The following is a 13,129-nucleotide window of genomic DNA, read 5'->3' as shown; positions in this document are numbered from 1 at the left end:
GGTGTGGTGTGGTTAATTAGGGTTTGTTGGTTTAAGTTTAGTTAAGTAATCATGTGCCATGCACATGCCATTTTTTACACATGTCAGTTTATTAGAGTAGTTTGTAGTCTCAGGCTACAAGGTTTTATAGCTAAACTTTGTCATTTCTTTACTTAAACAACTCCTCATAGTTTTTTTATTTTTAATTTTTTAATTTTTATATACAAAAACTCATGCATATGTGTGCTTTGTTTTTTTTTTTTTTTTAGTTTCTTTTCGGCTCCTTGGAAACAAACATTAAAAATCATAAAATCCAAAAAAGATCGAAAAAAGAAAATGAAATATATAATTTTCTGTAAGGTTACCCCCAAGACAATTTTCTTGCCCCGGTATTGAGACTATTAAACATAGTGCGTGACCTTTTTTTGAGAAGAACTTAGTGCATGACTTGTTTCTTGAAAAAAGAAAAAAGAAAAACCTCTAGTGTATGGTTCCCTTTGTAATTAATCATGACATCTTCCTTTAGAATATTATCTTCTTCTTCTTTTATTACTTATTTTTTGAATGAAAAAAAAAGAGATTTTTCATGTAGACTCATCAACACTATACCACATGACGGTAACGAATAATATCACACGTTTCACATAGGTCTTATTGAAACTATCGTTTGAATTGCTCATATCTAAATGCTAGGACAATGACCCTATCATCAAGTCACATCCGGTACAGTGGATATTATCTTCTCGTAGCCTTTAACGGGATATTCCTATTCATCATACTTGCAAGACCTTTTAAACAAAACATGTGCAACGGCCCACCAACTAATTGCTGGTGTTAAATTTGCGACCAATTATTATCATACACGTATATTCGCAAAACCAACAATTATAAGGTCAATTCGATTCCACTTAATTTAATTGTCAAAGTTTTTGTCCTTAAGATCCATTGCCGTCTACATTATTTAAAAAAAAAAAACAATTATTAATGTCTTTATCTAATTGATATGATAACAATTATCGCCACCGTACCGCATACACTATAAATAAAAATAAATAAAATAAAATGTAAAGCTGGAACCATTGTGGCCTGCATTGCATATATTTATTTAATCTGAAAACTAAAAATCCTCATATAATAATAATTATTAATGTCTTTGTCTATGCTTGGAAGCATTATTAAGCAGTTGACCTTTATTAAATTTACTATTTCTTAACAATCATTTAAATTTATACATAGACGAGATTAGAGTAGAATTTCTAATTTATATATAAAAAAAAAATGAAATAAACAATCATATGTTCACATGTGGAACCACTATTAAACGACTCTCTCACAAACAACCATTTATAAAACTCAATTATAATTCTTTAATTCTTTATTTAATTTTTTAATGAATTCCTTCTCTCTCTCTCTTTCTCTCTCTCAAAAGAATCTCAACACCGAAATATGGGAAGGGTGAGATTATGGTTCAAACCCCATTGGGTGCGTACATAACTTACGAATAAAATAAAATAAAAAAATAAAAAAGCTTACTAACACATGAATGCTATTGACAAAACAGGAAAACATGAAATATGCACGACTACATGTTTTTACCTTCCTCTCTCTCTCTCCCCTCCCCCGTTTCTTTTAGTTGTCTTGAAGTAATTGAAGTAAGTTGATAATTTATCTATTAATTTATTTTATATTTGGGACAAATGCAGGCCCATGCAAGCTAAGAAAGTTCAGGCAGAAGGAAAACTAGCAAGTATTTTGTTACTGACAAACAAAAGCTAAAAAGGCCTTGGTATAATTGTAGTGAAAAGGTTAGTATTTTTAAATACATGCAGGATTTCATCTTCGAGGGCCAAAGGATAAATCTTTTTTTTTTTCATTCAAGAATATAGAAAATATAGTAAATTTATAACAAAATCAATACGTGAAAATTCATATTAGGATACATTTAATACTGAGTACAACATTTTTTTTTTATCATTGATTTGGGGTGTCAAAGATGATCTCGAAAAAATGAACACTGTTCTCGCTATTCAAGCTGTACTTCAGGATGCGGAGGAGCAACAGGTCGAGAATCACCAAGTCAAGCACTGGCTCATGAATCTCAGAGATGCAATTTATGATGCGGATGACTTGTTGAGCGAGTTCACCACTCATGTGTTGCAGCAAAAGGTGATGGATGGTGATAAAATTGTAAAGAAGGTACGCATTTTCTTTTCTAGTTCAAAGCCACTTGTTTTTGGTCTTGAGATGGCTCGCAAACTAAAGGCTATGAGGGAGAGGTTTAATGATATATCAAATGATAGGGACCAATTTCAGTTGAAGTTGGTAGGTTGTCCTTTAAAGACACGAGTTGTGACTAGGGGGAGGGATCAAACTCACTCTTTTGTACCTGATGAAGAAGTTATCGGGAGAGAAAAGGATAAGCAAGCCATCGTAGATCTGTTGTTGGACTTTGATGTGGAAGATAATGTTTCATTCATATCAATAGTGGGAATTGGTGGGCTAGGAAAAACCGCACTGGCCCAATATGTATTCAATGATGAGAAGGTCCAAGCTAATTTTGAGTTGAAGATATGGATGTGTGTGTCTGATGTCTTTGACATTAAAACAATTGTTGAAATGATAATTGGATCTACGACTGGTAGAAAACCCAAAAACCTAGACATGGATCCATTGCAAAATGAACTTCGTAGAACTCTCAGCCAAAAGAAGTACTTACTTGTATTGGATGATGTCCGGAATGAGGATAGTGAAAATTGGTGTAATTTGAAAAGACTTTTGATGGGTGGTGCAAAGGGAAGTAAGGTAGTGATAACTACACGAATCAACATAGTTGCGGAGATTACTAGTACTATCTCATCGTATTTTCTAAAAGGCTTGTCAAGGGATCAATCCTGGTCATTATTGAAGAAAATGGCATTTAAAAAAGGCCAGGAGACCGTGATCAATTCTAACCTCGAAGCAATTGGGATGGATATAATAGAAAAATGTCAAGGAGTACCTCTTGCTATAAGGACAATAGGGAAAGTCTTATTCTTCAAAAAAACTGAAGATGAGTGGTTATACATCAAGAATACTAAACTCACAGATGTAACTCAATTAAAAGATAGCATTATGCCGGTTTTAAAATTGAGTTACAATTATTTCCCATCACATTTAAAATGTTGTTTTGCATACTGTTCATTGTTTCCCAAAGATTATTTGATCGATAAGTTGACATTAATACAATTATGGATATCACAAGGTTTTATCCAATCATCAGAGGAGAGCCATGAAGTAGAGCATGTTGCAAATGAGTACTTCATGGAGCTACTTTGGAGATCTTTCTTCCAAGAAGCAAAAGAAGATGGAGGAATGAATAGGAGGTTTAAAATGCATGATTTAATTCATGATCTTGCACACTATGTATCAGAGACTGATTGTATACTAGTTGATTCCAATGCAAAAAATGTGAAAGAAAAAGGACACCATCTATCGTTTCCATTCTACAATATTTCATTCTTTGAGGAGAATTTAAGCACATTGGTTAAAGCAAACAAAATAAGAACATTTATATTGGCATATAATAAGTGGAAATATGATCAGGGACCAATTGAAGAATCAACTCTCAAAAAACTTATTTCTACTTTTAGATACTTGCATGCATTAGACTTACATGGTTTAAATATGAGGATGTTACCAAATACCATAGGTACTTTGATGCATCTAAAGTACCTTGACCTTTCCTCTAATGATATTGAGGTTCTCCCTAGTTCTATTACAAAATTAGTGAATTTGCAAACATTAAAGCTCTGTCAGTGTAAAAAGCTTAGGGAGTTAATGGTAGATATTCAAAAATTGGTCAACCTCAAGCACCTTGACATAGATGGTTGTGAGAATTTGACTCATATGCCATGTGGATTAGGGCAATTGACTTCTCTTCAAACATTAACCTTATTTGTTGTGAGTAAGGATCCTGTAGGTTCTTCCAAGCATTGTGGTGGGCTAGTGGAATTAAACAAGCTAAATGACTTGAGAGGAAAATTAGAGATTAAAAATTTGGCATGATTGAAAGATGTCACTCTAGAATTCAAGGTTGCAAATTTGAAGGAGAAGCAACGTCTCAGTGAGTTGATATTACAGTGGAATCCAGAGGGTGATGTTAGTGTAGATGCTAGTGATGATGAAAATTCCATGGATAGCCTTCAACCACACGAGCATTTAAAATCTTTGAAAGTGGAGGGGTACATGGGTGTGAGAGTTTCAAGTTGGCTTTCATTCTTAACAAATCTCTTTGAATTAAGTATACGCAATTGTAAGAGCATTAGCATTGAAGAATGCTAATGCCATATCTAAGGGAAATTTGACATTTACAGCCTTAAAATCATCTGCATCAAAAAATTGTAAAGGTAAGTATTGCAAATTTTTTTGCAATACTACTACAGTGCAATTCTATCTTTGGAATTGCACTGTAGCAGTATTGTAAAAAAAAAAAAAAAATTAATATTTTATCTCTCACTCTCTCATCTTTGTCTCTCATCTCTGTCTCTCATTTCACTTCACTTTCCCTCACTCCCACTCTGTATCTCCTTCTCTCACTCCCTGTTTCTCCCCCATCAAACTCCACTCCCACACCCACACCTTCCCCCCGCCGCCGCCCCAATTACATTCCCAATAGCCCGGCAGCTCGCCAAGCTCAACGTCGACATAATTGAGGCTGGCTTCCCCACTGTTTCCAACGACGATTTCGAGGCCGTGAATACCATTGCCAAGGAGGTTGGCAATGCTGTCGATGCCTATGGGTACCTTCCGGTCATCTGTGGCCTCTCTCTGTGATTTGTAATGGGGTCCGATGGTGTGGGTGTGGGGTTTTGATTTGTGGGAGTGGGTTTTGGGTTGTGATGGTGCAGTGGCGGCATGGGGTCGTGGTTGTGGCTGGGTATTGATCTTGTTTGGGGCCGTGGTTATGGAGAAAACGCTAGTGGAGGCGTGGAGATCAGCTTCTGATGGGTTTTGATGGGGGTTCTGAATGGATTTTTCTTTGATTTTTTGTGGGTTTCTTTGCATGGTGGTGGTGGGTGTGTTGTTGCCATGGTAGTGTCTCTGGTTGTGGTGGCAAAGGTGGGTTTTATTTGTTTGGATTTTTGTCGTGGGGTGGTGGCGTGGCCATGGGTTTCGGTTTGGGTATGTTGTTTGTAGTGGTGGTGGTAGCAGGTGGTTGCAGATTTGGGTTTTTGTTTTTATTTGGGTTTTGATATATATTATTTTATTATGTAAATATATTATTTTAATGAGTAGAATAGAAAAATAAAAGTTTAGGATGCTGGAGGTATTGTAAAATGGTATGATATAAATGAAAAGGTGGATTTTCGAGATGGTAAAATAGAGTAGGATAGCATTCTTCAACTAATGCTCTTAAGAAGTGCCAATATTTGCCACCATTGTATCAACTCTCATCTCTATGAGAACTAGATATTTGGGATATGGATGGTCTAAAGTACATGACTGACGGGGATATGAATGACAAGATATCTACTTCACTGGCATTACCATCAACATTTTTCCCATCCCTTGAGACACTCGGACTCGGTTGTTGCCGAAATCTAAAGGGATGGTGGAGGAGGGATAAGGGGAATGAGGCAACAACGACATCAACAATATCATCATCATCAACTAATCATTATCACCAACACATACCCTTACCTTCCTTTCCGCGTCTTTCTTTTTTTAGTTTTCGGGAATGCCCTAGGATGACTTGCATGCCGCTATTTCCAAATCTTGAAAGAGGGCTTTGGTTGAATAATAGTAGTTTGAAGGCATTGGAAGTGACAATAGAGATGAAGATGATGAATAATACGAGAGGAAGGGCTTCTTCATTTTCGTCCTCTTCCTCTTCCTCTTCCTCCTCCTCCTCCCCTCCTCTATCCAAATTAAAGTATTTGCGTTTGTTGAAGATACAGGAGTTGGAGTCTCCGCCAGAGGAGTGGTTTAAAAACCTAACTTCTCTTGAGAGATTACAGATTTGGTTGTGTCCCAATCTGACGTCACTTCTCGAAGGGATGAGTCACCTCACCTCTTTACAAACACTGGAAATTTGCTGTTGTCCTAAATTAAAGCAAAGATGCGAGAAGGAAAATGGAGAGGATTGGAATAAGATTTCTCACATCCCATATCTTATCATAAGTTGAACTACTGCATACGCTTCCCTAGTATGTTCTTCACTCTTCTATGATTTTTTTTCTTAAAAAAAAAAAAAAAAAAAAAAAAAAAACCTTCTTTTATAATTTCTGTAATTCCAGACGAGAGATTTTCAAAGCACAAGCAAAACCAAAATTGAAAAACTCCATAATTTCTTTTTCTTTGCCTAGATATGGCTTGGGCTGTAGGGAATTTAGCCAAAATCCCAACCTGTGAGAAACAAAACAAATAGAGAAAACACACGCCAAAGAAAACAATCACATGCACAAGACAATATTTACGTGGTTCAGCAATTTACCTACGTCCACAGAGTAGCAGGAATTTCACTATTATCAGGAAAAATACAATAGTGCATAAGAACACTCTCATGAAACCCAATTCCCAATTACACCCTAGCACTCTCTCACAGAAAAAAAATAAGAATAGAAGCTGGCTACCTCTCTTTTCTCTATTTTCTCTCATGCGGCTGCTCACTAGGTTGATTGGAATTTATCTTAAATCACACGGCTGCACTAAAAATACAATATATATATATATATATATATATTAAAGTCGGCAGAAGAGGTTCCTATTACAAATAGGATTTGGTCAACTAAGGTGAATTTATACTGACTTGGGCTTGTGGCAATTCAAGCCACACACGAGCCCACTTCAACAAATCTCCACCTTGGCTTAAAATTGATCAAGCTACACTAGCAAACTCCTCCATCACCTCCACCTTAGCCCTTAATGGCTCACAAGCTGCAAACATCAACCATAATCCTCCATAACACAATCCCTCATCCCTGCAACTTATCCTCCTGTCCTCAAGCTAGAAGACCAATTGAAACTACGCACAGCTTCAACTTCTCAATAGTGACACCTTAGTCAACATGTCTGCCGGGTTCTTAGATCCACAAATCTTCTCAAGTATTACCAGCTTATCTTCAACAAGATAACGGATAAAGTGGTATTTTGTCTGTATGTGCTTCTACTTTAAATGAAAAGCCGAATTTTTGGCAAGAAAGATTGCACTCTGACTGTCACTGTGTAGAATGCCCATCTCCTGCTTCTTACCCAATTCATCTAAGAAACCATGTAGCCAAATCATCTCCTTTCCAGCTTCAGTTGCTGCAACATACTCAGCTTCTGTTGTAGACAAAGTAACAATCATCTGTAGATTTGAAGCCCATGATATAGCTGTACCACCCAGAGTGAAAACAAACCCTGTAGTACTCTTTCTACTATCAATATCACCAGCAAAATCAGCATCTACATAACTTTGCAGTTTCAAACTTGCACCTGTGAAGCAAAGACATGTATCTGATGAACCCTTCAGATATCTCAAAATCCACTTGATTGCCTCCCAATGCTGCTTTCCAGGCCTACTCATGAATCTACTCACAACTCCCACTGCATGTGCAATGTCTGGCCTTGTACACACCATAGCATACATCAAGCTGCCAATAGCTGAGGCATAGGGCACCTTGCTCATATGGTCCCTTTCTTCTTTTGTCTTCGGTGACTGTTCTTTGCTTAGTTTGAAATGACTATCCAAGGGTGTGCTCACCGGTTTAGCTACATTCATGTTGAACCTGCTGAGAACTTTCTTCACATACTATGACTGTGAAAACTTCAATGTACCATTAGGCTTGTCTCTAATGATTCTCATACCAAGGATTTGCTTTGCAGCTCCCAAATCCTTCATTGCAAACTGTTTGGACAATTGTTTCTTTAAATTATTAATATCCTCAATGCTAGACCTTGTAATAAGCATATCATCCACATACAACAGTAACATGATGTAAAAATTGTCAAAAAACTTAACATAGCAATAGTGATCAGCTTCACATCTCTTGAACCCAATTCTATGCATAAAACTATCAAATTTCTTGTACCACTGTCTAGGAGCTTGTTTTAGGCCATACAAGCTCTTTCTCAGTTTGCTAACTAGATTTTCTTGTCCTTGAGCAATGAACCCTTCTGACTAAATCATGTAAAGGTCTTCCTTCAAGTCACCATGAAGGAATGCTGTCTTCACATCTAACTGCTTAAGATGTAAGTTTTCTGCAACCACCATTCCCAGTACCAATCTGATTGTTGACATCTTCACAACTAGAGAAAATATCTCTGTGTAGTCAATGTCTTCCTTCTGCTGGAACCCTTTAACAACTAATCTGGCCTTGTAACGTTTGCTACCATCATGCTCATTCTTTATTTTGTATACCCACTTGTTGTGCAAAGCCTTCTTTCCTACTGGCAATTCAGTCAGTTCCCATGTCTGATTCCCCAACAAGGAATCCATCTCATCCTTCATGGCTAACTCCCACTTACTTGAATTCTCATCTTGCAAGGCTTCATCATAACACTCTGGCTCACTACCATCAGTCAACAGGAGATAATTTAGAGTGGGTGAATAACGCTGTGGAGGTCTAATATTCCTGGAAGATTTGCGGATTTCAGCTACAGGTGTACTCAGATCTACCTGTAAATTTACATTCTCATTATCTTCTTCACCCCCTTTCTAGACAGTACCTTCAGTCAATTTATCTAAGTTGACAAACTCAGATTTCTTTTGATCTATCTCTGTAACATCTGACACTACAGTTGACTTGTCCTTGTACATAACCTGTTCATTAAATATCACATTTCTACTTCTAATGATTTTCCTGTTTTGTTCATCCCAAAACCTATAGTCAAATTTCTCATCACCATAGCCAATGAAAAAACATATTTTAGACTTTGCATCAAGTTTACTACGAGCATCAGAATCAATATGAACATAAGAAACACAACCAAAAACTTTTAAATGTGAAAACTTTACCTCTTTACCACTTCAAACCTCCTCAGGAAGTCTGAACTCCATTGGAACTGATGGTCCTCGGTTTATCAGGTAAGCTGCAGTGCTAACAGCATCAGCCTAGAAAGTTTTTGGTAGTCCAGCATGCAACCTCATACTCCTAGCACGCTTATTAAGAGTTTTGTTCATGCGCTCAGCCACACCATTCTGCTGTGGTGTCCCAGGAATGGTCTTCTTCATCTTAATTCCATGTACAGCACAATACTCACTGAACCCTCTATCTATATACTCTCCTCCATTATCTAACCTCAAACATTTTATTTTTAAACCTGTTTCTGTCTCAACCATGGCCTTCCACTTCTTAAAAGTTTCAAATACATCAGATTTATTTTTCAGAAAATAAACTCATACCTTTCTGCTGGAGTCATCAATGAAAGTGATGTAGTACCTTGAACCTCCAAGGGATGCAACCGAAGAAGGCCCCCACAAATCAGTGTGTACTAACTCCAATTTTTTAGCTTTCGGTGTCCTGCCAGTTTTCAAGAAGCTCACATTTTTCTGCTTTCCTAAAATGCAGCTTTCACACATGTCAAAATCAATGGACTTCAATTCTGGTAGTTTTCCTTTTGACAGCAGCATCTTCATCCCTTTCTCACTACTGTGACCAAGTCTGCAGTGCCATAGACTTGTATCAGTACTTGCATCAACAACTACAATTGTGTCTCTTGGACATGAGGTCATATACAAAGTACCAGTCTTCTTTCCACGAGCCAATACCCTAACTCCCTTTGTAACCTTCCAAGTACCACCAACAAATAGTATTGCATGTCCTTCATCATTTAGTTGTCCAACAGAAATCAGATTCCTCCTCAAGTCAGGATTATGTCGAACCTTCTCCAGTAACCAAACAGATCCATTGGGCAACAATATCCGGACGTTTCCCATACCTACAACATCCAAGGTTGAACCATCAGCCAAATACACCTTACCAAAATCACCTACAACATAATTCTGTATGATTTCTTGGTGTGGAGTGGTATGAAACGAAACTCCTAAATCCAAAACCCAATCATCAAGTGGACTGTCTATTGTAAGAAGTAATGCATCTTGTACCTTTTCTGTTACAGCATTAGCAGAATCATCTTCATTCTTCTTCTTAGGACTTTTGCATTGATTCCTAAAGTGACCTGTTTTCCCACAGTTCCAACATTGTACTTGTTGGCCTGATCTAGATTTGCTTCTGTTCTTATTAGAATTTCTGGATTTTGATCTGCCCCGGTTTGAATTTCTGTCATTACCTCTGCCTCTTGTCTCAAGGTTTAGGGCAGAACCAGATCTTGAGGTTTCGCCTGCATCTCTTCTACGAATCTCCTCAACTAGAATTAAATCTTGTATGTTATTGTACTTCAGTTTTTCTTTTCTTGTAAAATTACTTACTACCATCCTCATTGCCTCCCAACTGTTTGGCAAAGAAGCCAAAACGATTAGAGCACGAATCTCATCATCAAAATCAATTTCTACAGACGACAATTGATTTGTGATAGTATTAAATTCGTTCAGATGTTGTGCTACAGAAGCATTTTCTGCCATCTTCAAATTGAACAATTTCTTCATCAGATGCACCTTGTTGTTTACGGACGGCTTTTCATACATACCGGACAAAGCCTTCATCAGATCTGCTGTGATCTTCTCCTTTACAACATTGTGTGCAACAGACCTAGACAGAGTTAACCTAATAACTCCCAATACCTGTCTGTCAAGAAGAGCCCATTTCTCAGCCTTCATAGCCTCAGGTTTTTCCCCTAGAAGCGGTAGATGCAATTTCCTGCTTCCTCTGCCATTGCTCCCACTCAAACCTAACCGTAGGCTCTGATACCAGTTGTAGGGAATTTAACCAAAATCTCAACCTGTGAGAAACAAAACAAATAGATAAAACACACGCCAAAGAAAACAATCACACGCACAAGACAATATTTACGTGGTTCGGCAATTTGCCTACGTCCACGGAGTAGCAAGAATTTCACTATTATCAGGGAAAATACAATAGTGCACAAGAACACTCTCAAGAAACCCAATTCCCAATTACACCCTAGCACTCTCTCACAGAAAAAATAAAAATAGAAGCTGACTGCCTCTCTTTTCTCTATTTTCTCTCATGCGGCTGCTCACTAGGTTAATTGGAATTTATCTTAAATCACACGGCTGTACTAAAAATACAATATATATATATATATATATATATATTAAAGTCGGCAGAAGAGGTTCCTATTACAAACAGGATTCGGTCAACTAAGGTGAATTTATACTGACTTGGGCTTGTGGCAATTCAAGCCACACACAGGCCCACTTCAACATGGGCCTCATTATCTAGGTTTCTGATTGATGCTAAAATTGCAGATAGAAAATGACATGGATTTCAAAGGGGCAGAAATGAGGGAAGAAGAAAGCATAAGTAAAACTCTAATTTTTTTTATTTTTTTTCTTTGAAATTGGGATTTGATTTTAGTTATTTTTACGTAGAAATTTGAAAATTTATATAAATCTTTTTCTGGGTTTCTTTTAAAACACACATTTTTATATTTGATTGTACTATTTGAAGAAGAGATTGTGAGTTGTTCATTTTGGGGCATCTTATTGCACTAATAATTGGGTTTAAGGATTTCTAGATTGAGATTAGGCTTAAAGAACAGCTGGATATGGTTATAAACTTTGGAGAATAAATGGCAAAAGGATAGTAAAAAAGAAGAGGAAGAAAAAAAACAGAGAGAGAGAGATGAGACAAGATTAACTTAGAATCAGACGAAGGCCTTTTTGGAGTTTCAATTAGAAAATAATTACTTGAATCTTTATTGTCAGATGGGTTGAACCAGTTAAAATTCTTAGCTATCGATGTTTTTAGTTGTTTATCCATTTCTTGCTTAAATGGAGATGACATCTGCATAGTGTTTTATTTTATTTTATTGCTACTGATGTTTTAGAAAATTTATTTACTATTTCTTTATGCAGGGATATTTTGAAGTGCAAAGCAAATTTTTGAAAGGGTGCCAGCAGGAAACAAGGGATGATTGCTAAAAACTTCTCACATCCTAGGTATGTGCTTAATTTTTTATTCTATACTATTTTCTTATGATGAGAAACATCTCAGTTGATCTATATGCAAAACCAATTGGTGCTTATTCAAACTTTAGGGCTCTGTAATTGTGCAACAAATCAGCTAATGAAGCATAGGGAAATCACAGTTTTATAGCTTAAAATCACTTTATTCTTCCATGTAATACTTCTACACCAGCATGGCAATCATGGCTGAGTAGGGGGTCTTTTTGCTAATTTAAAAAAAAAAAAATTGTTACTAAAATTGACATCGTTTCCAAACAATGATGCAGTCTATGGGAGTTTTGAAATCATAAGCTCAAATCTTGGTTTCTAAACTTAAAACTGGGCTTGATCTCATGATTTTTTTAGTACATTTTTCACTTAAAATATTGGTTTCTAAATTTTAGGAGTATTTGGATTTTACTCCCTAAAGTTTGGAATTATTTGGGTTTTACACTCTAAAGTTTCAAAATTTGTGAGTGTAAAATTCAAACACTTCCAAACTTTAAGGGGTAAAATCCAAACATCCTAAACTTCAGGGTGTAAAATCTAAATTTTGAAATTTTAGGGTGTAAAATCTAAGCACCCCCAAATATTAGGGGTGTAATTTGTAATTTGCAATTTACCCTTTATTTTATTATATTTTTTTGCTACTGATGTTTTAGAAAATTTGTTTACTCTTTCTTTACGCAGAGATATTTTGAAGAGCAAAGCAAATTTTTGAAAGGGTGCCTGCAGGAAACAAGGGACAATTGGTAAAAACACCTCACATCTAAGGTATGTGCTTAACTGTTTATTCTATGCTTTCTTTTTATGATGAGAAACATCTCAATTGATCTCATATGCTGAACCAATTGAGGCATAGGAAAACATAGGTGTCAGAATTGGTGATTATGAACGTCTTACTGCCATGGCGTTTAAATTACATGGATTGTGCTTTGTTGTGTTTTCTTTAAAGTAAATGCATAAATACATTGTTGGTTTCCAATTGTTTCTGATGGTGTGGGAGTTTTGAAGTTATTTTCTGAATCTCTCTACTGCATTTGGTGTCATTTGATTGATTGATATGTTATTTAGAGTATGATTCTTTTTTAAATATCATTT

At 36.4% G+C, this 13,129-nt stretch overlaps 1 long non-coding RNA gene across 2 annotated transcripts; it reads left to right on the top strand.

Annotated features, from left to right (window-relative positions):
- Window positions 1–6,069: 6,069 nt before the first annotated feature.
- LOC115969833 lies at window positions 6,070–13,127 on the top strand. 2 transcript variants are annotated; one of them, XR_004087085.1, is made up of 3 exons: window positions 6,070–6,164; window positions 11,939–12,022; window positions 12,719–13,127. It is a non-coding gene; the product is annotated as an uncharacterized LOC115969833 (long non-coding RNA). The 2 variants fall into 2 exon arrangements; XR_004087084.1 differs by lacking the exon at window positions 6,070–6,164 and adding an exon at window positions 11,342–11,384.
- The last annotated feature ends 2 nt before the right edge of the window (window positions 13,128–13,129 follow it).

Source organism: Quercus lobata, chromosome 12 (assembly GCF_001633185.2).
Source record: "Quercus lobata isolate SW786 chromosome 12, ValleyOak3.0 Primary Assembly, whole genome shotgun sequence".
In the NCBI taxonomy this organism is placed as follows: Eukaryota; Viridiplantae; Streptophyta; class Magnoliopsida; order Fagales; family Fagaceae; genus Quercus; species Quercus lobata.
This window is presented reverse-complemented; position numbering and strand designations above follow the sequence as displayed.